The 24,065-nt window shown below is 39.8% G+C and overlaps 1 long non-coding RNA gene across 2 annotated transcripts; it reads left to right on the forward strand.

Moving 5' to 3' along the window:
* Positions 1 to 16,443: 16,443 nt before the first annotated feature.
* On the forward strand, positions 16,444 to 23,641 carry LOC143649468 (uncharacterized). Of its 2 annotated transcripts, XR_013159014.1 has the most exons (4): positions 16,444 to 16,597; positions 16,699 to 16,864; positions 17,606 to 17,829; positions 23,565 to 23,641. It is a non-coding gene; the product is annotated as an uncharacterized LOC143649468 (long non-coding RNA). The 2 variants fall into 2 exon arrangements; XR_013159013.1 differs by having other exon boundaries at positions 16,444 to 16,864.
* Positions 23,642 to 24,065: the final 424 nt, after the last annotated feature.

Here is a 24,065-nt window from a genome sequence, read left to right on the forward strand (position 1 = left end):
AAAATCTTATTTTGTATAGTCAGAGACTTGAGATTTCTGAAAACCAGATGCAGAGTCTCAGTGTGCAAGTGGCTGAATTACAATGTAAACTAAATTCCCAACCATGTAGGATGTCTGATGTGAGGGAGATATTGATGGAAAGTGAAGTCATTGATTTGAAAGGAATGAGGTCCTGAAAATTGGAATGGGGTAAGGGGCATATGGGTTGATAATGATGGCAATGGGGAAACTGAAACCCTAGATTCTACTTAGTCTTTGCCAGATAAACTTACAAGGGTCTGCCCTGAAGAGATTAACCCTGCTGTGCCTGATAACCTGTAAACACTTTCCTTGAGGAAACTCACCTCACTCCTCTGAAAACATTAATACTTTTTCACCAGATGAAACTGCAATGGAATGCCTTGAGCTAACTGGCTTGCAAGGCACTTCTAATTCTTTTCATGACTCACACCCACCCCCTCTTTTTTTCAAGACCTGCAACTCAAGTCCCAAAAGGTGAGGTACAGAGTATGAACCATGAGGAAGTATACAATACTCCAAAAGAACTGCATGATTTTTCCGATATATATAGGCAGAAATCAGAGGAATGTGTGTAGGATTGGATATTAAAGGTGTGGGATAATGGTGGAAGGAATATAAAGTTGGATAAGGTTTACTGTATTGGTATGGTCACACTAAGCAGAGATTCTGGATTCAAGGTTGTAGCTCAAAGTCACCCCTCAAAGGTCTCTAATAGTTTGTTGAGGTAATTGGCTGAAACACAGATACTGAGGTAGCCAAATTAGACCACCTGGCACTGTCTTCTTGTCTTTCTTGCCCCCTCAAGCTATTTCCCGTATTCTTGGAGAAAGATTGGTTATATTTTCTTTGAATTTCTAATGAATTTTTGCTCTACTCCACCACCCAACTCTGAAGAGTTTCCTTAAGAATTAAAATTTTTTGAGGGTTGTTCAAGCTCAGCCTAAAAGATAAGAAGATAGCACCAGTGATACTTTCTAGACCAAGTCTTAGAAGCTGGAGAAGGGAATGTAGAAAAGGTCAAAGCAGCTGAACTCATACTACACCAAAGCGCCATATGCAAAAAGAGCTGTGAAACTGCCTTTCTTCCTACAAAATTGTTGAAAAACTGCAGTTGTGGGACACAGACAGTTGAAGGACATTTCACTACATTTGGCTGGTTGTGTCATAAGTAAAATCTGTATGACTCTGACAGTACCCTTAAATTTTAAAGCAACAGCTTCTTCTAAATATAGTGTGTTGGTTAGAAAGGCGGCTGCACTGATTGTATTTTCAAAAACTTGTGTTTTTTTTTTTTCCATTGTATAGATCTTACCCCTGTCCTTTCCTCTAGAATGCGCCCCCTAAATAGGCAAAACTAGGTTCAAGGGCCAGCACCAGGCTCTCAGTACCTATCTATAACTGGTTGACCTTGTCAGGACCAATATTTGGAGATAATCTAGATTCTTGCATGAGCTCCACTTTTCCACTGTTTGCCTGAGATCTTAACATTTGGCTTCATCCATCATCCTTCTTTTAGGGTTCCTTTCTGGGGTACTAGTCTAATACTCCATCCCCTTGTAGAACTCAAAGATCCTGGTCTGATAGTTTCATCTTTTGACTTACCTCTGGTTATGGTTTTGTTGTGTTTTGTGTTGTTTTACTGATTTTGTCATTTGACCATGGATAGTTTTTACCTGTTTGTTTTTTCTGTGAGATATATTTTTTATTAAATGTCCGGCAATAAATAAAAATTTTTAAAAAGTGGATACTGAGATAATATTCATGCTTGGAATGAGCACACTTCTTTCATATCAGGATGTTTGTGTGTATGTAGATTCAGTGTGGTTGAGTTCAGCTGGGATTGGGTTTTGTTGTTGCCATAGCTACCTTCAGTTCAACACAAGCTCCAAACACCTCCATGGAGTTTTGCCCCAGTGTTGATCTTAGCAGAAAGCCTAGAGAAGAAGGATTTTCTCAGTATTTTGCACCATTTTCTCCTTTCAGCAGACTCTGCATACTTGTGTCAAATGGGTGTTTTTTCCTTCTGTGCTCTTACCTCTGTCCCAATATTCGGCAGCTATTACTTATTACTCATGGCAAGGTGCCTGGTAAAGGCATGTATATTTCTCTGTTAATAGGGTTGTCACTCTCGCAATATTCTAAAACTTGGAGCCTGCCTAACTCCCCAAGGGTCTCTCTCAGGTCTCCTGTCCTGCATCTTATTTTTCTCATGCGCACTCGTTGGAACCTGGTGGAAAATGGCTCATGAATTTGTGTGGATTCTGCTTGTGTCAGAAGCACTCAGGAAAAAAAAAGGTTTTCAGACTAGCTGCTATACAGCCATTAAAGAATTCATTAAAATTTCAGTTGATTTCCTCTTACCTCCATGCTCTGTCACAGCTTAAGTATTTGGGTGGCCCATCTCCTTAAAAAAGATTATCACCCCTTGGAATTCAGTTTACGCACATGCCTTGTAACCTCAGCACACTAAAGGATTAAAAAATAAATGATTTGGAAGATTATCTGATTTGCTATTCTTGTTAAGGTGGAAGCAACTTTGTTGTGAGAGAGTTGGTGCCTGTCAGGTCACTGGTGCAGTTTCCATTTCCCTCATACCCTAGGAAATGAAACACTGAGACAAAAGGGGATTGCAGTTTAGATGGCAGACAACACTTTTCACTGTAGGAATTTGATTTCCTGGTACTATGCGGATTTAATGCTGCACTACACTCTTTTGTTAGGCTTCAAGATTTTGCAAAGGTGGTGGAGGAGAGTGAGAAATTAAACACTCCTGGTGATGTATGCCTACCTTCAAGAGGCTTAGAGGAAACCAGGGCACTGAAAGAAACCTCTATGAAAGAGAAAAAACACCCAGGCATGAGACCTACAGGGTTTGTGTTGGATTCTGGGGCAACTGTAATAGGTGACTCACCTCCTCCCCACATACCAAAGAAAGTTTGTGAACTTTATGTACACTCTCTGATATTGAAGAAATGTTAAAAAAAAATAAGATAAAGAAATAAAAGAAACATTAAGGAAAGAATATCATTTTCCCCCTTTATAAATGGGATTTGAAGAGGTTTTAGAATGAGTACTGTCTGTACACCACACACAGGGACCCAATGTATGTTATTTGCTTTAGCAGTCAGAAAACGAATAGACTGAGCAAGGGGCCACCCAGAAGGAGATTATATTTTTTAAACTGCTCTTGCGGCTGTTATATATGAGTTTGCACATAATGCGACAGAAATATATGTGTGTCACTTGGTCTGGGTCAGAGAACTCTGAGCCTGTACTCCACCAGGCCCTCTTTCCCTTTCTGTCTGGATCACAGATGTGGCAATACTCAAATTTTGACCTGACAGATGAGCACGATGCCCTAGGGGATGCATAAAAATACCATGGAAGCCACTGGAATCCCTGAATGAGATCTCCAAATATTTAGCAAGAGCCACTCATATGATATCTATCTCCCACATACCCACTCTATTTTCTCTCTTTTTCTACCAGCAGAGCAATGGAGCTCATGCACAGCTCTCAACAGGCCTAGTACCTTCAAAGGTTCTTTATGCCTGACGAATAAAGTCCATGACCAAGTTCTAATTGTTCTTCCAATGTCATCCTCAATCAGCCCATTTTACTGGCTACAATGGATACTGGCCGATTCCTAGTACTGACTTCCTATCAGTCTCAAGCTCATTCACTTCTTTTGCTATAAAATACATTTCCTTATCTCTTCTTGCTAATGTCAGAGTTATGCTTCAAGATACATCAGATATGGCAACCAATCTGTGAAGGCATGGACACTCCTTCCAAGTGTAATTCACTGTTGCTTGTTTAGAGATCCAAACACTTTACTTGCAATATACTTTTATACCCATCACTTCTCACTTTTTTTAATAATATTTTCCCTTTTAAAGATAGAAATTTGCTAAGAGTAGTAGCTTTGCTTTCTTCATCTTCAGTTGCACAACAGCAATGAGTTCCCCATATTTACTGCACAAATACATCCGACAAGTTTTGCAGGAGAACAATAACATTGCTCAATTCTAATACTACCAATTTTTAAAACTACCATCTAATTTCACCATGATTTCATTAAGGGAGAGTATATTTTAACTATTAACATTGGAAAGGGAAGGCTATAAATTCATATTAAAAGTTTACCTTCCTGTAATAATGTGTTTATTGTTATTACATCGCTAATCAAAGGAAAATGGGTATTAGGGAAATCACGGACACAGGTTAAGAGGCCATTACTCAAAAAGGTGGAAAATGTTAAATTTCCCCATCTGGTGAAGAGCTGATCTTTTCACAACCACTGTGGACTGCCAATTTGATGGAACAGCCCTCAAAGCTGGGGATTGCCCTTATGAAACTTATTCCTGCAAAGGAGAGGCTAAGCTTACTTATGATTATGCATGAGTCACTCCCAGGGGAACTCTTTCATTGCTCAAATGTGGCCTCTCTCTCTCTCTAAGCCAACTCCGTAGGTGAAATCACTGCCCTCCCCCTATGTGAGACATGACTCCGACATGGGACATGACACCCAGTGATGTACATCCCTGTAGCAGTGGGACATGACTCCCAGGTATGAGCTGGGACCAAGTATTACGGTATTGAGAAAGCTTCCTGACCAAAGGAGTTAGATAAATGAAACAAAATTAAGTTTCAGTGGCTGAGAGATTTCAAATGGAGTCAAGAGGTCTTCCTGGAGGTTATTTTCATGCAGTTTATAGATATCCCTTTTCAGTTTCTGGTGTAAGAAAGTAGCTAGAAGGAAATACTTGAAACTGTTGAACTTAATCCAACAGTTTCAATTCCTGAAGATGATTGAATAACTGTAGAGATTTTAAAGTATGAACATTTGAGTGTGAAAATCTTGTGACCGATATTCCCTTTCTCCAGTGTATGGACAGATGAGTAAGAAAACAAACAAACAAAAAGGCAAAAATAAATAAATAAATAATAGGGGGAATGGGGGTTATGAGATATTTTGGGTGGTCCTTTTTATTTTTATTCTTTTTTTTAATTTTTTAAAGGCATAAAAATGTTCAAAAATCTAATGTAATGCTGAATGATACTGTGAACAATTGATTATACACTTTAGATGATTTCATCTCGACAAAAAAAAAAATCATTGAATTAAAAAAACAAGTGGGGGCGGGCCGCGGTGGCTCAGCGGGCAAAGTGCTTGCCTGCCATGCCGGAGGACCTCGGTTCGATTCCCGGCCCCAGCCCATGTAAAAAACAAACAAACAAACAAAATACAATAAAACAAGAAAATGTTTAAAGATGTTTCCCTTCCTTCCATCCTTCCTTCCTTCTCTCTGTCTTTCCTTCCCTTCCTCCCTCTCTCTTTGAAAAAAAAAAAAAAAAAAAAAACAAAAACAAGTGGCCATCACCCAGACCTCACATACTCCTACCTCCTTCTCTGGTGAAGTCATAAATATACACTATGGGACCATCATCTCGTCTTCTTCTACCCCTACCTCCTTTTCTCTTAGGTACCATTCCAAGACTTCGGGAGGTGTTAAGTCTAATGAAAAAGCCCAGCCAGACCTTCCTGGAAACCTGGAACAAGCAGCCTCAAATGCTCATCAAAACAGAAATTCTCAGTGGCAGAGTCCCTTCCCGCACCATGGCGGTTAAAAAAATACACTCAAACAGTGCGGATTTATATCTCTTTTCTAACAGGACGTAGAACATGCAGAGCTGCCAGTAAATGACCCTAACCCAAAGACTGCCATGATGGCACTTCTTCTCCTCCTCTTCGGACTGTTTGTGCTGTGTAATAGATGAGAGATCAATTGCCATATCTGGACTCTTTATGCTGTGCAAGTAATGAAGGGATCATTTGCTGAATGTTTCTGTTATGCCCTGAATCTGTGTTCCCATGGTGCACCGTTGTAGCAACTGGATCCACAAGGGGGGATTTACAATTTTCAATATGAAATTTTATTTTTAATAGTTTGTTCTACATAACAGTTTTTGAATACAACTGTGTCATATTAGCCATCTATTTTTTATAATATTATAAAAAGTGAATCTTGGTTCCTAGGCCAGATAAGCCTTGAAACCCATAACTGCCAGTCTCTCTGAGAGCACCAACCAGTTGCATCCCCCACCCCATAATGTCAACCCCTTCTTTCAACAGGAAGAAGTTACAGTGGTCATTGTCCAAATATCCCTAAAGACTGGGAGAAAGGTCAAAGGATAAGGAGGTGAGAATATAGGATTCAACAAATGAGCATGAAATATTGATATTTCTTTTTAGTCTCTAGTGTCTTAGAGCGACTAACTCATTCTATCGGATAAAACATATGAAATGGTAGAACTGTAACCCATACCATACTTTGAAATTTGTTCTAAAATTACTTATTAAAATGTACTTTGAAATTTGTCACTTTTATTATTTCACAATAAGAAATGTTTTTTAAAAAGTGAATCTTTAACATCAGTCTGTAGGTTCTTTCTCTTTAAAACTGGTATTATCAAAGAGCCAATTTCACTGAAACATATTGCTGAAAATGGAATTAGCACTTTTATCTCTAGTCCACTCAGAACAACCTGAGCAGAGATAAACAACGTATGAGCCAAAGCCCACAAATGTTCCAGTAGCACAGCTACTACCTATATCCATCACAACATAACAGAAGTAGTAAAAGAGTAATTTGACTGCATATGGTAGTTCTGTAGCTCATTAAAATTGAATGCAATTTTAAAATTCATTTAAATTGCTATGTATAAGCTTAAAATTCATAAGCCAGAATTATTGCATGCAATAAATTCAAATATGACAGGAAGGAAGAACCCAAACAGCAGTAAAAAACAAAAACAGAGAAAATGTTTGCAGCATTTGTCAGCTTTAAAAATTTATTGTTGGTTACTATTGCATTGTTCATTTTAAATAAATATTCATTTTTGAAATCGTACTTTGATATTAATTAAAGTGGACTTCCAAATTATGTAAATTCCAGACACCTCTAAATCCATATTCACTCTACAATAGGTATAGAAAAAATTAGAATATACAGTGAAATAATAGTGATTATCTCCAGAATATAATATTAAAGGATACACACATGCATATATTTTATTGTTACTGAAAAAAGCATCATGTCAATAATGACAATACTTAAATTTTTAAAAAGGAGGGAAGAGAAGAGTAATAAATTTAAATTAAAAAAATATATATATTTAGACAAAAGAACAAACCTCTTCCCTGATAAAAGTACTTCCAAACAGGCTGCTGAAAATGCTCAATCTGCAATTGTTTCATTTACACTTATTGTTAAGTAATGAGTTCTCTAGCTTTACTGTCAGGTTGAACAAACCAAAGCCAACTTCAAAAGTTTCATGAAATACTTCTGTGGCATATCTGAGTTGGACAGGGACAAGCCTCTTCTTTCCAAGCCGAGAGTGGAGTAATCAAGGAGTTTTCCACCCTGCCTCAACCCGCACTCACCAAAAGTGCCTGTACTTTCGATTTCCGGTTTCTTCCTCCCGTCCCTCACTGCTCAGCTTGTTTTTCAGCTTCCAAAAACAACTGAGCGGTTTCATGAGAAGAAAAGGCAGAGCTAGAACAGCCGAGAATTGATTAGAAAAGATGGTTGCACTGATTCTGTGAAGTCCTACCGGTATCACATAGCCTTGTCTGTTAGTTCCCATCGCTCTCATCCCCAGCCCTGACCTCCTGAATCTCTCCCCATATTCGCACCGTCCATAGACCAGGGCCAGGTTCTCAGGACCTGCCCACACCTCACTTATCCTTCAGCACCAGCACCGGGCGGTGACCCTGACCCTGACCTGAGCGCTGCTTCTCCATTGTTTGCCTGAGGGCCTGAGGCTTGGCTTCAGCCTTCGTTCTGGCCTCGTTCCTGTTCAGGGAGCTTGTCCCATGCCCCATGCCCCGTCCCCTTGTAGCACTAAGACCCTGACTTCTACTCAACCCCACACCCAGGGATGGGGAAACTAACGTCACTGGGTTAAGCCCGGATTGCGCTGACTGGTCTTAGTAGCTCTTGAAATGCTTGGGTCTTTTTCGCACTATTGCTGACACCCACGGGGTCTTGGTCCTTTTCTGGCTAATTTTGTAGATGAAAACAAGTGGCCCTTTGCAGTTGTCAGGCTCTTTTGATAACATAAGTTGACATTGGTGGTTTAGAAGTTAGGGAAGCTAAAGCCCCAAACCCACAAATTTGACTCTATCTTTTCAGGTTCAATTTAAAACAACTTTATATTAAATTTTGCCACATATGGGTGCATTTCTTAAAGCAAGGAAGTAAGTACATTTAAGCACCCGTCAACAACTTGGGGAGGCCCCTCTCTGTGAAGCAAAGGCTCACTTCACAGTGGATACAGTGAGGTTCTGCGGCAGAATGCTAGCTTTGAAGTCAGTTTAGGTGGCTGGATCCTCTTTCGCAGGAAGAGAAGGGGACCGGCAGTTCTAGCCCTGGAACACACCGCACAGCTGGCATGAGCTACTGGGTTTGCCATATCTTATGCCTGGTTCAGAAATGGGTGCTGGATCCTGTTCAGTCTCCTAACCAAGCAGATACTTTAAATACTAATGACTTCACTATTTCTACTAACCCTTATACCAATTGGCAAACCCTTTGTGTTAATTCAAAATAGTATGCTCACTGTGCTCATTTACCAACTCTTAAAGTGATGTTTTCAGATTAGAGCAATTCATCTGGGGGTGGGGGGGTGGGGGGTAGGGGGGTAGGGGGGTGAGGGGGTGGGGGGGTATTTACATTCAAAGCTAGAGAAAAGGCTCTGGCCTCCTCTTCTCCAAAGAAACATTCTGGGAAAGAAAGCAAGGAAATGGGCACTTTTCAGCCAAAGGCAGAGGAAATGCAACTTTATTCACCCTTACATTATAAACAGTTCACGAACAATCCAATTGCCCCAGCACCATATTTTGATTGTGTGATGTAAATATAGACTAGATTGGTCAGAAAGAAAAGCAGTTGGTTTCTTAACATTAGTATTATTTCAAAGAAACCCTGCCTTACTTTCACTTTCAAATATACTTGTATTAATTGGAAACAAAGTTTCAAATCTCCTGAAATTTAACACCAGAATTTCAAACCTCTGAAGAAAGTTGAGAGCAAACTTTAGACTTCAACACTAGGAAACTATTAATCAGAGAGACTAAGAAAGTTGGAGAAAACGAAAGTAAAGATAGGCAGTATCAGTGAGTCCTTGACCAATTTCTCTCAGATTCAAGTCCTGCTTAGCCAGGTTTCTCCAGAGAAACAGAACAAACAGTACATATACACATACGTGTGTGTGTATATGTGCGTGTGTGTGTGTGTCTGTGTGTATGCAGATGATTTATTATAAGAAGTTGGCTCACAGAACTATGAGGGATGGAAATTCCAACTCTGTAGGGCAGGTCCCAAACTGGAAAACCTGATAAATGTGTTGGCAAAGTTCTTTGTCCGAATTTCCATGGGGAAGTTGGCTGGCTGGAAATTCTGGCAAGAACCAGTACTGAATTTAATCACTCTTCCTCTTCTGTTCTCTGAGTTCCTTAGTACTGGCTTTTTAAGACCTTCAATTGATTTGAATGAGGAGACTCCCCATATTGCTGAGGGAAATCTCCATTGTTGAACATAGACGCAATCAACCGATTATAGATATGAATTCCATCTTAAAATATCCTGACATTAAGAGGCAGGACAGTGTTTGACCAAACAACTGGACATTACAACCCTAGTTACAAATGAAATTAACCATCAAAGTCCAACCCTTGACAAGGTGGCACCCATATACATCTCCTTACACCATATTTAACCACCAATAAATAAAATAGCATAGTCATTCTTTCACCTAACATGATACAACTGTCCTGTGAACAACTAAAAATGCACTAACCTTTTCCCCAGAAGAGGATGCAAGTTCTTGGGTGATAGTCACTCTTGTCCTTAATATGCATAACTTAAATACTATGATGTGAGGTTAATAAAACTTATGTTGCATGATAAGGGGATAAAAAGAGGGGAGAAAAAATATTTTATATATATGTGTGTGTAAAATATCTTCATAATGAATAAGAACAAATACTCATAACAATTACAACCCTCTTTTCTGCAACTTGTTACATGGTCATAACTGTATCGATAAGTACATTCTTCATTACCCATTCCACATTCCCTTTACCCTCAGCAAGCCCTTCAGCTAGCTGGGGATCTTGGCCAGTTGAAAGTGAGGTGACCCAAACTTTTATTCCCAAAGAGTCTCAGCCACTAGTAGTCCTACCTGAATTGGATTGTTATAATTTCCCACTGACTTTAATTACAGGGCATGGCAGTACTAAGGTATCTCTAGTATTCCAAAAAAAAAAAAATCTCTGATTTACCACCACTATGTAGTAGCAGTCCAATTTCCTCTTGGTAATCAAAATCAACCACCCCAATGAGTACAGTAACTCCTTATTTCGCCTGTTGATTTAGAAGCATGGGGAACCCAAAATGGCCAGTTGACAGTCTTAACTCCCAGTTCAACGAAATCATTGTATGTTCTGATGGAAGCACTCTTCTCTTTGAATCAAGCAGAGCATAAGATCCTGGGGCAGAATGCAAAAAGCTCTTCTAGTGGATCATGAAGGGTAATATTGAGTGGTGCCACTCTAATTTTCTTCTGTTGATTCCCAAATCCATGAATGCTGGCTATCAGAGAAATAACATCATATATTGGACGATGATTTAGAGCATATGCTATCTCCTGGAGAACAGTGCTCCAGCCCTGAAAGATATTACTATTCTCTTAGTGACATAATCAGTCTTCAAAGGAGCACAATGTCATTCTTTCAATAATACTGCTTCAGGATGATGAGGAAGATGACAAGAACAGTGAGAGGAGGACAAGAACAGTGAGTTCCATGAGCATGAGTCTGTTCCCATCCTTCATTTGCTTTGCTGTAAGTTCCTTGATCAGTAGCAATGCTGTGTGAGATACCATGATGGTGGTTAAGGCATTCTGTAAGTCCATGGATGGTAGTTTTGGCACAAGAATTACATTCAGGGAAATCAAATCTGTGTCCAGAGTAAATGTCTTTTCCAGCAAAAACAAAACCCTATCCTTGCATGATGGAGACTGTCCAATACTTGGGGAATGGTATCATATCAGGGACTGAACGTTGGTCTCTGTTACTGACAGATTGGACACTGAACTGAAGTCAGGTCAACCTAGGTGAATGGAAGTCCATGTTAATGAGCCCATTCATAACTACCCTGGCTACCACCATGATACTTTGTTCATGAGTCCATTGATAATAAGAGGGGTGGTTAGGTAAAGAGGCTGGCTGATATCCACACTACTAGTCATCCTATCCTCTTGAGTATTAAAATCCGCCTCTAGGCAGTAATCACTTGGGACAAAAATATCATATTTTCCCATTTAGAAAGGTCTATTCCTTACCTCTCCCCCTCAGCTCCTTATCACCAATTTTCCAATTATGTTCCTTCTAAAGTCCCTGACCATGCAGCCAAACTATTAGCCATAGTTCATGAAGTGGTATACAAATGCACCTCTGACTTTTCTCCTTTCCAGTAAAATAAGCAACCAGGTACACTGCTTGAAGTTCTACCCATTACAAGAATTTCCCTTCACCACTGTCTATCCAAGATAACCCAGAGAGGGTCTGCAGTGCTGCAGCAGTCCACTTTTGGAGGTGCCTGCCATCGTACACAACCATCTTTAACCAGGCCTGAGTTTTTTTTCCCCTCAGTCAACTTATCTTGAGGTATCCTCCACAAGAACTTAGCTGAAGGCTGGGCATTAAGTCAACTAACCTTGCTGGAAAGATTTATAGGACTGACTTTATACTTTATGCTAGAAATAAAACAGTGCTCATAGTAATATTGTCGTAGAAATCACAGACAACACTATTTTTCTTTTTCTTTTTGCCTGGTCATTGTATCTCAATGTTCTTATATTCTTTTCAAGTTTTCTACTACTGGTTTGTAAGTTATAGGCTGTATTAATATTATTTAGGCTACTTGTGACTTTTAAACTTATATTCAAAAAAGCCTTACAATGACATAGAATGGTAACCCTCATTCAATATAGCTGGGTGGGATTTTTTTTATTGTATCCATGCAGATGTGACCCACCCAACTGTGGTGATTAGACGGTTTCCATGGAGATGTGTCTCCACCCAATCAAGCTGGGGCTGCCCTTAAACTGGCAACCATTTTGAAAAAAGTTTTTAGAACCAACAGCCCACACAACTAAAGACCTTAGGAGATGCATAAAAAAAAATGCCCCCCAGGGAAGCCATTAAGGAAGCCTGTAGAGAAAGCAAGCAGACACTGCTATATGCCTTTCCAGCTGAGAGAGAAACCCTGAACATCATCAGCCTTCTTCAGTCAAGGTATCATTCCCTGGATGTGTTAGTTTGGACATTTTTATAGCCTTGCCTTACTTTGGAGGTGTTCATAGCCTTAGCACTGTAAACTTGCAACTTAATAAATTTTCCTTTTAAAAGTTGTTCCATTTCTAATATATTGCATTCTGGCAGCTTTTACAAACTAAAACAGAGATCACATATATATGATAAGTTTATTATCTAGAATATATAAAGAACTCTTAGAACTCAACAACAAAAAAGAAAAATGACCCATTTAAAATGTATGTAATGTAAAAAGGAAGGAGGTTATGATACAAACACTACATAGATGAAACTTGAAGACTTTGTTCTGTGTAAAATAAATTAGACCCAAAGGTACAGATATGCTTTGATTACACTTATATGAAATACTAGAATATGCAAATTCATAGGAAGACAAAATAGAGTACAGGTTACCAGGGATAGGTGGTGGGTGGAGTGTGCAGAAGGAAAATGGGTAGTTAATGCTAATGGACACACGGTAACAGCTTGAGGTGAAGTGAAAGTTCTGGTAAGTGATTGTGGTGAGGGTAGCACGACATTGTGAGAGTGAATAACTGCACTGAATTGTATGCTTATGGTTAAAATGGAAAAGTTTGTTTAAATATATTTCTCGACATAAGAAAAGAGAGAGAGACTAAGGAGACAATTACAACTCAATGCAACACTGACCCCAGATTGGATCTAATAATGGAGGAGAAATGCCTGAAAGGCCATTATTGGGTGATTGTGGGAAGATGGCAGAGTAGGGAGCTCCAGGACTCAGTCCTCCCAACAAAATGACTATTATCCAGGCTGAAACTGAAGCAACTATGTTGAAACTCCGGAGGCCAGAAGACCACTGTACAGTATTTAGAGAAGAGTAAGAGAAAGAATCTGATAGCTGATAGATAGATAGATGATAGATAGATAGAGATAGATAGATAGATAGATAGATAGATAGATAGATAGATAGATAGATAGAGATAGATAGATAGATAGATAGGCAGATAGACAGACAGATAGATAAAAGGTAAAGAGCAGCAAATTGCTTTTTTGCACGGTGGGTCCTGGCACCTGTCCTCACAGGGTCTATGGCCTGGCTAGCTCACTGGTGACAGAAAGGGATGTAAAAATCCTCTTTCCCACGACCGTGGGTGGGTACTGACACCTGATATCACAACAAAAGTTGTGATAGCTGATCACAACTTTTGATTAGAAAATTTGGCTCACTGGGAGCCTGGCTCTGAGGACAGCCTTTGTTCCAGCACTCCCAGTGCAGTGATCATGGCAGGAGAGACTTAAAGACAGTGCACTTCCTCAGGACTGGAGGGAATAGTTAGTTGAAGGACTGCATTTGCTGAGGCAACCAGGAAAGCCCCTTATGCAGAGCAACAAAAGGGTAAGAAACTATAAAGGGAGACAGTCTGGGACAAAGGTTTACTGGCTTCAAACAAGTGAAAGAGGAAGTTCTGCTTCCTGGGAAAAAGAAGAACAATCAAACTTATGTAAACAGGATAACTTCAAAACAACTAAGATATCAGTGGTATAGAAAGATAAGTTAGGAAAGGTTTCTAATCCCTTCCTTTAATCTATATTGTTGTCCCCAATATTTTGCAGGAAAGAAAAAAGGGAAACTGAAACTGAAGGGGAAGGAGGTGAGAAGTAAAAGGACAGAGGCAAGTGCCACCTACCCTCCAAACTGCACTGGTCAAGGCTGACTTTGGGGAAGGAGAAGCTATAAACTTCAAAACCACACTGAATTTGCCTTGCCTGCCATGTTTTATATCTGATAAGATCAAAACTCTCTGAGACCTGGGTGGGGGCCCAGGGATTGAGTTATTCCCTAAATCTTTGAAAGTACACAGCCACTTGCATGACATGGGTCAGTTCGTGTTTAAGCTGACCTACCTATGGAAGAAGGAATATGCAGATGATCAATGTATGTAGGAGACCAGCCCCTTCTCTGCGTAGGTTGCTATTCTATACCCTACTTCCTTCCTGAAGAAGTCCTTGTGATGTTATCATATTCATTATTAGCTACAAAGCAACCAAAGATCCTTCCCTGTGCACTCAAATTATAATCAACCCTTTCCTTTGAAAGTCCCAGGCTTGGGCGGAGGTCAGAGATGAGAAACAGAGACAGAGATATAGCGCCCGCAGTGGGGGAAGGAAGGTTTATTAAGGAAGGAGCACAGGGAGAGTTGACTCAAGAATTCAACTCCAGCCTGCCTTGATTTGAGTAGGAATTCTAAAGGGGGTTGGGGGTAGGGTTAGGCAGGTTTCCCTGGTGGGTCCTTGGGAGTTTGGCGGCTTTCCATTGGTGAAAACACTGCTTTAGTTCTGCAAGGCTGTAACTGCTGGAGGGTGGGTAAGGAGCAAGGCAGTTTTATCACAAGAATGTAACTGTGAGGGTTGAGTAAGGGAGTTTGATTACAAGAAGGCAGCTGCTGGAGGGTGGGAAATGTTAGTTTGAAAAGTTCCCAGAAGAGTGTTGAAAAGCCCTTCCTTGCTTGTTCCTCTAGCTCAGCTGTCACACCCTTGTGTCATGAGACCCCTCTGCTGTACCCATGTTCTCATATTCAAAGGAATGTCTCTGTCTCAGTCTCCTATAACTGGCCCTGTTGATTCCCGCCTAAGTGTGGCCTGCTTTCATCTGAGCTCTGGATCAACTGCCTTCGGAGGAGTGTGATTCCCTGATCAACATCCTCCTTTACTCCTTCAATAAATTTCATGTCTCAGTCCGATCATGGTACCCTCCTTGGTCTCTCAGCTGGAAAGGCCCCTGTGGGCCACGACATCTGGCAACGGGGTATTAAAGGTTGTAAAAGAGAAAAGAGACGTGGCAGGACTGAGGCAGAGCTTGAATAAAAGTTAAGCCATTTCATGGATGTACCCACATAGAGTTCATTCAGTTCAGTACATTGGCTGGTATTCTTTTCATTCCTCATCCTTCTTACTGAAATTGCCACATCCAGTGAATTTTGAGATAAGACTCTCACAATAGGCCAGCATATAGCTTATCCTTAATAAAATCTAGAATGAATGAATGAATGACAAAAATCTTCCTGGTACACAGTCCTCACATGTTTTTGTTGAAATAAATTGACGTAATAGTTTGATACATCTTCTTTCATACATTTTTCTAAGACATATATATATATATATGTCTATATATATATCCATATATATATATATGTGGATTTTTTATGTAATAATACTAAGGTATAAATTCATTTCATCCCTGACCACCTATTATAAGGATACACAAGTTTAAGAAAAAGCAACTCCAAGTAAACAGAAAGTAAGGAAATTTAGTTTCCCCATAGCCAGATTTTAACAGAAAATGTCCCTAGAAAAATTTTAAAGCAGCCTAACAAAAACAAAAGGCACAAAACTGCTTAAATCTCATACTGCCACAACACAATGGAGCTGTTTTCTCAGTCTCTAGTCTATTTCCCAGAAACTAAGAAGTCTTTCCTGCTTTCACTTTCAATCTAAAGGGTATTCAGTAAAAATTGTTACAAGTTGTCCTAAACTGACAGCAGAAATTCTTTCCCTCCTGAGAAAAAGTAGAAAAGGGCCAGGGAATTTCACTTTAAAAAGGCATACTCAGACTGTCAAAATTAGAGAGTATAGAAAGATAGGCATACAATATCAAAGTATTTTCATTGTAAACTTTGACAAACAAACATGCAAACAGTTTCAAAGTGTTTTAGTACATTTTGCAGAATTCAGAGATGTGAATGAACTTAATGTAATCCTCCCCTTTAACACACAGACTGAACCTGTGGGGAAACCCCAAACCGACTAACTGACACTTTGGAACCTGATAAACAGTAATTGAAATGCCATTAAAAGGCTTTCAGCTACATTAACTATTCTGAAAAAAATGGAGATGACATTACCTACATCATAAGTTTGTACTGAGTAATAAGTTACATTTAATGAATAGTGCAGGTAAAGAATGTAGGAAATACTTGCATATAATAAACAGTAGGAGTATTTAAATTCTTATTACAACACCAACCCAGACTTCTGCTTTCTTTTGGATCCTGGCCATTTCTTTTTCGGTGTGGGGTTGTAAAAGCCCAAACTACTCTTCCTACTCAAACTTGTCTTGTAAAGTTTTTGTTCCAGTTCCTTGATAATGTATCTTTGATAAACTTACCTTCTCACCAAAATAGAGACTCATTTCTCTGCTTGATACATGACCAGGTAGGTCTGAGTATTTAAGACCATGTTTTCTAAGAGTAACAATTTGGTGGCTGCAGCAGGACCTCTGCCTCTTTTTGCAGCCCTGATCTGTGTCTTGTCAGCCACAGGGCTCTCTCCAGGACCCTTTGGCTCTGTGTCTAGTAGCTGCCTGGGAATTTTTCCTAGAAGGCCAGGACTGGAGGATCCACGTGGGGGCACCTGCCATGGATAGACACCAGGTACATCTGGGTGAAAGTAACTTTGCAATCAAGACTTTCCCTGTTCTGGGTAAGTGTATTTGTTTGCCATGTTTACTTCCCTTCCTTCTGCTTCAATTAGCCCATTGTGTAAAAGGCTATTGAGTTGATCCAGGGGTCCTGCATGTGGACTTTGTGAATTTGAGCCCCACAATCCGTGACTCCAGATTTGTAGTTCTCTTTTTGACTTTGCACAGTTGTGCAGTTTGCATTTGTGTGGGGAACAGTCGTGTTTAAGGAGCTCCTACTCTGATATTTTGTCTTCATGATTTCTGTGAGTATTGCCTAGCCATAGGAAGCTCTCAAAGTGTTCAGGCTACATCTCCCTTGGGGACTATTCTTAATGATTGGTCTAAATTCAGAGAATGTCATTTAAAAAAAAATTGTCAGTTCATTATTTACAACTCTGTCACCACAATACAAATTGAATAGAGGCAGAGTAGCAAAAAATGGGACACCTGATTATCCAATTAGATATGTATTGCAAGAAAAACAAGAGATTACAGGAAATGCCTTATATTCAAACATTTGTGGGGTTGTGTAAAGATAAAGACTGCAAAAATTTTTAATTTACTGTACCTTGAGGAGGCTGCTACAACAGAAAAGGAAACTATAGAGAAGGCCTTAAAACATCTTGACATATTTTTAAAGGAGCCCCTAGATGAGGTCTGAGGGTGAAAGAAATGGATATTAAAAGGATTTTACATGAAAGCCTCACTTATGCAAAGGACCTGTTAAATAACTTTCTTTTCTCCCCATTGTTGGATTTCAGAAAAAGAATTCTAAAAGCAAAAGAAATTCTTGATGAAGAGCTCCCTAGAGGCCCCTCCTCAGCATCCATGGTAGGTCCAAGGACCCGATATGAACCAATTGCCATACTAGCTAGTACTGTATCCTCCAGATGGTGCTGCTGATAACCTCTCCTGCCAGCATCTCACCCTGCCTAATACATGAACCTGCACATCAAAGGAGAATACTTCAGGAATCCATTATACCGTAAGTCAACAAGCCCCCATCCAATTAAGGAACACCACCTAGTGGGCACCCTCCCCTCCTGGCCACACTGTCCCACCTGCTTCCTCCATACTTTATTCCCTCAATAAATTTGTTAATCTTTGACTCACCGTCTCATGTGGAATACTTAATGACCCTGTGCCTAACATTTGGTGCCAAAACCCAGGAATGGAGATTAGACTGAGGTTTGAATTTCTGACCCCTCGGGACTATGGGAGCAGCCTCCCAGCCACTCCATTTCCCAAACCACATGGTCATTTTGGTTTACATGTGATTGATGGCTTGAGTTCACAGGCTCAGATCATCTTCATGTGACACCAGCTCACATCCACGGCAATCAAACATCTACAAATAATTCAGCCCTAAGTAAGTGACGTCGTTCTGCCCAGAGTCTCCCCTTGAGAGTTTTGTGTACCATGGATGGCTGCCCCACGGTGTTTAGGCCTGCTTTAACATGGTGTCCTGGCCAGCCCCCTGAGCATTTTTATTGAACTGAAAAATCTGAGTGTTCAGACAAAACTCTCCAGTTCCAAGAGTGTTTTCCTCTGCAGCAGTCCAAGCTTGGGGGACACCCTAAGTGAAAGACTTCATGCACTTCCCTGGTCCTTGATGACAAACCAGGAACACCTGCTTTGTTGTCGTGACTGGGTCATAGATCTGGACAGTTAGTCTCACTTAAAGCTATGCCTACCCATAAGCCTCCAAGGGAGAAATAACTCATAAACTTCCAAGGAGAAAAATTCCATAATCCTCCCACAAGCAAACTGCTGTCAGCCTTCCCTAATAACCTTTAAAACAACAAAAACAATGGCCAGAAAATGGCACTTTTAATTGGCAAATTCTCACTAAACTTAAAATTTTTATGCTGCATAACAGTGAATGTCTGAAATTCCCTATGCCCTAGGCTTCTAGGCCCTTAAATCTCATCTTTCTCTGTCACTCTGTTATTTCAGACCAAATACTCCCTCTCCACAAAAAAAGCTTCTAAGCTTTCTACTTCCCCCACTGAGGCTATTATTCCCTCAACAAATCTCTTTAACCTTGAAAAGTCTTTCATAAAAAACCTCTGAAGTCTTCTAAATCTTCTGCCCCTCCCCCCATGGAGGCATCCTTCTGTTACTTCCCCTTCGAGAGTAAGCCTCATGATCAAGGGCATGGCTTACTGATTTGGTTGTACATACAGTCTGACACAGTATCAGGGAAATCCCTGATGGGCAGGTTAAATAGTTCCATATTCTTTCTCCCATCCCTCAGGGGACTTTACCAATACTCTTTTTTTTTTTTTTTTTTTTTTTTTTTAGTATGGACACTGTCTTTCTTACCCCTATGTTCTGAATTACTTTAACCCCAACCTGTTCAGCTTCATTCTTATCTCTAAATATCAGATTATATATATAAACAGCCTCTCAAAATCCAGAAATAATAATAATCACTAGTCCAGACTTAATGTGTCTGCTTTAAAAGCTTACAATCTATGCCCCTGTTTTCTTATAACCATTTTCTAAAGGTGACCATACCATTCCTGTTCTTTTGTTTCTGGTTTATTTTGTCTTACCAAATGTCCCACATGTTCCTTCACATCGTTGCATGCCTCACGACTTTGTTCCTTTTTGTAGCAGCACAACCTTCGTTCATAAGTATACACCATTGTTCACCAATATACCCCTCTGTCATTGCATCTTTCAACCACCTGCATTTATCGGGCGTCATGTACAGGGCCTAAAGTCCACAGTCCATCAACATTCTTAATTTTAGATAATCCTCATTGGTTCCAAGAGAAAGAAAACCAATAAACACATCCTCACCAAATAACAAATCTAAACCTCCTCTTAAGTCTTGTCCCTCCCCTCATTATTTACCTCTCTGTTGCTGCGGTAGTGCTGATTATTGTTAATTGTTAAATTAATGTAATAAGTATTTTATGCCCATTTAATTGCAGTTAATGTATTCAGGGTGTATTTTATTCAGAATTTGAGGCCCTAATCTAAAATTGTTTGTTAACTATATTCCTAAAAGATAAGTAATCCAACAGTTGATTAATATTTTATAAAGATTAAAGCTTGTATTATAAACTTTGTTATCTTTAAATTCTAAGGTGCTTTACTCTTTGTATAGCCTAATAACTCTACTTTAAGTGTCTATATGCATCTAAAACTCAAATTTAGTTCTCCAGCTCTAAAAGTTAGCATGGGCCCCACACAGCAACAGTTAAAAACTGAAAAACAAACAAACAAACAAAACCCTCCAATTAAAAATGCAATAAAACTAATCTGGCTAAAACCAAGGTAAATCAATATACAAGGTAAAAATAATATTATCTATATTTTAAAGCTTTAACTTTTGTATAAGATTTCAAAAATGTTTATTTTGTCCAAAATCGACACACCACTTAGTGGGCACCCTCCCCTCCTGGCATCACTGTCCCTTTAAAACACAGCTCCCAGAACAAAGACTGTGAGCCATTTTCTTTTTCTTCCTGCTGACTCACCGGGCGGGAACCAATTTCGGGCTCCTACCTGCTTTCTTCTTTTCACTCTCCCACCTGCTTCCTCCCTACTTTATTCCCTCATCAATTTGTTAATCTTTGACTCACTGACTCATGTAGAATCCTTAACAACCCTGTGCCTGACACCTACTCCCTCACCTTCCCCACCTGTGGGTGCAGAGACACTATCTTTTAGTCTCTGCAGTGGGGGTGGAAGGAGCAACACCTCATGATGCAGGTCTGGCAGCAGTCCTGTTCCTACCCCCTCTGCCACCTGTAATCCTGGCTGCACCTCCTAGCATTCCTGTAGCACCTCCACATGCTCCTGTTACGGGAAGGACCTCCCCTCTCATACCTTCGTGGTGTGCAATTTAGACAAGGTGTGACCGCTTCCTGAGCAGGGCAATCTCCAGAACATCAGGTCCCTCTAGGAGTGGATAAGGAAGGACCTTCTGAAGAAAGCATGTTAGTCCATGTCCATTCTTAACATCTGACTTGTTAAACTGAAGATACAGCACACCTGGTTACAGGATTGATCTAGATCAAATGGAGAGATTGTTTGTGTCCATTTTTGCCACAGATACAACCCAAATTGGGCCAATATTCAGTCATTGATAAATGTGTTGCTCAGCTCAGATGAAAAATGAGTGCTGTTAGATAAAACGAGGCAAGAAGCAGACCCTTTAGGAGAGGCATCTCCTCAGGACTCTGTTTATGATCCTGGGAGTGAGCTCACTTACAGCACTATAAGACATGAATTCTGACTGGATTTAAGTACAGGGCTCCAAAACAAAAATCTCTGAACAAAATAGGGGAAGTGCAGCAGGATCCCAATGATGATCCCCCTGCTTTTATAAAAATAATCTTTAAAGCATATACAGGTATTCTGATATAGATCTGGAAAGTCCAGAAAACACCAGAATAATTAACATGCTTGCTATTAGTCAGAGTGCTCTGGACATTCAGCATAAATTGCAGAAACTTAGAGGGTGGGCTTTTGAAATGCCCATGGCAATGGTTATAAATGTTGCTTCCAAGGTATTAAACAACTGGGAACAAAGTTAGCAAAAACAGCAGATTAAGCAGCAGACTGCCCTTCTGGCAGCTGTTCTATGTGGGAACTTGGCAAGAGGAAGGCATAGTAGAGAGATTAGGAAGAAGAAACAGTAAAAATCAGTGCTTACTGCAGGGAGGAAGGATATTGGAAGAAAGAACAGTCCCAAACTGACAAATAAGAAAAGAAGAGAGAAAATAATGCATTGGCATTAATAGCCCATGGATCCAAACTAGAGAACTCTGTTAAGGGTGCCAGAAGGCATTAGCAGCATTTTCTTCTACTATACCAATTTTCCACCAGGAGCTGCAGGTGAAGATAAGGGTGGGAAGCAAATTAGTGAACTTTGTCATTGATACTGGAGCATCTTATTCTGTAATAAACCAGCAACTGGCCATTGAGTCAAATGAACAAACAATGATAATTGGAATAAAGGGCCAAAATACACCTAGGGTGCTTTTACAGCCTTCAGATTGTAAAATTGGGAAAAAGCATTTGCAACATCAATTTCTGTATGTGCTTGAATGCTGTATACCCTTGCTGGGAAAAGATTTGCTAATGAAATTAAATGCTCAACTTGTGTTTTCAAAAAGAGAAATAAAAAAGTTTAAGTGCCTCCGAAGGACTGCATCTGCAGGGCGCTGTTTTACAAGCAGAAGAACCTGAGAAACAACCTGTACTGGCTCACATATTAGAATGTTTTACCTCTAAGGTATAGTCATCTGGCATTCTGGGAAGAGCTTTAACTGCCTGTAAAATAAAGATTGAGCTCAAGGCAGGAGCAAATCAACCCAAGGTATTGTAACCAAGAAATTAAGATCTAAGGGGCGATTTTTATTACTGAATCATTATATAGATATTTTTGCTTTCTGGTATATTGGAGAAGACAGAAGGAACACCTGAAACCCATAAACTACAATCACCTGCCTGATATCTGAAATGATTTCAGAAGTCCTTATTTTGTGCCTTTGTGCCTAATAGAGCTGTTACTTCTTTCATCTGGTCATTTTCTTGTAGGGCAAAAGCCCAAATGCTAATGAAGAATTTGAAGTCAGCCATTAACTAGTTTCAGCCACAGATATTTGTAAGTCATATCAGCTAGATTCTGCTACTGAACGATAACTTGGCATCCTTCCTTTTGGCTTACACCTTTAGCACTGAAGTGCTAGCTGTGCCTCCCCTTGTTTCAGCTTATGTTCTCCTATTGAAATGATAATGATAACACTGTTTCCTTTTCTGCTTAGAACTTGCTATTTGAAATTGTAATGACCTCATCTCCCCTGCTAAAATCCTTAAAAACCTTGAACCCTCTAAACCCTGGAAGACAGATTTTGGGCCTCTAGGTCATTTGTTCTTTTACTATGTTTTCTAGTTTGCTAGCTGCTAGAATGCAATATACCAGAAGCAGAGCAGCTTTTAAGAAGGGGAATTTAATAAATTGCAAGTTTACAGTTGTAAGGCTATGAAAAATGTCTGAATTAAGGGAGGACTATAGAAATATCTGATCTAAGGCATCCAAGAAAAGATATCTTGGTTCAAGAAAGCCAATGACTTTCAGGGTTTCTCTTTCAGCTAGAAGGGTACATGGCAAAGTCTGCTAGCTTTATCTTCTGGCTTCTTGTTTCATGAAGCTCCCTAGGGGCATTTTCCTTCTTCATCTCCAAAGGTTGCTGGCTATGTGGGCTCTTTGCTTCATTGTTCTAAAAAGGAACTCTCTCCAAAATATTTTCTCTTTTAAAGGATTCCATTAAACTAATAAAGACCTACCTGGAATGGGTAGAGACATATCTCCCTCTAATCAAAAGTTAATACCCACAATTCAGTGAGTCACATCTCCATGGGAACAATCAAAAGCTCCCAGTCAGCAATATTGAATGAGGATTAAAGGACATGGCTTTTCTGGGGCCAACCACAGATTCAAACTGGCACACTACGTGCCTCATAATAAACTCTTTTTTTCTCTTTGAAACCCCAGTGTCTCAGGAATTGATTGTTGGGGGTTTCAGACAAAAGAATCCACAACCTTTGTTGGTAATAATTTTGCAACTATGAAGGGACAAATGCCTAAGACTCTGGAGCCCCAGTAGAGCAGGTAAACCAGATAACTGAACCTTTTGTGGTCACTGCACTGAATTTGGTCTAGAGGCTCAGCGACCAGTGTTTCTTTTTTTCTGCCAGCCTCCAGAGCTTTTGGTGCTTTAAAAAGCTTCAAAGAGAGAAACCATTTCCAGTTCTGTGTCCGGACATATGACTGGGTGAGTGGCTCATTGGGGTTAAGATGGATCACAGAGTAAAAAGGCAGTTTGAGTCCCTTTGGCCTAGGCCTGGGTCATGCTTCCAGAACTATCCCATTTGCTCTGCACTCTACACCTTTCTGCTTTCTGGTACAAAGCTGTATGGGGTTGGAGGCCCTGACCTAAATTTGTCTTTTGAGTATACTACTAGAAAATGAGTGATCCGATGACTAATTGGCATTTAGTGAAATTAAGTAGGCCTGTTGACATGCTAGCTGGTATGTTCCCTAGATATAGTATGAGTTTAATGCTTGTTTAATTGTTAATTAGTGTATTAAGTGTTAAAATACCTGTTTGATTATTAGTTGGTGTGTTAGACTAGTTATTAAATGGTGTGTTGCTTAAATATAATAAGTTTTAAGTGTCTGTTTGAATTTGGTAGTTG

The sequence above is a fragment of the Tamandua tetradactyla genome, chromosome 11, assembly GCF_023851605.1.
Source record: "Tamandua tetradactyla isolate mTamTet1 chromosome 11, mTamTet1.pri, whole genome shotgun sequence".
Classification (NCBI taxonomy): Eukaryota; Metazoa; Chordata; class Mammalia; order Pilosa; family Myrmecophagidae; genus Tamandua; species Tamandua tetradactyla.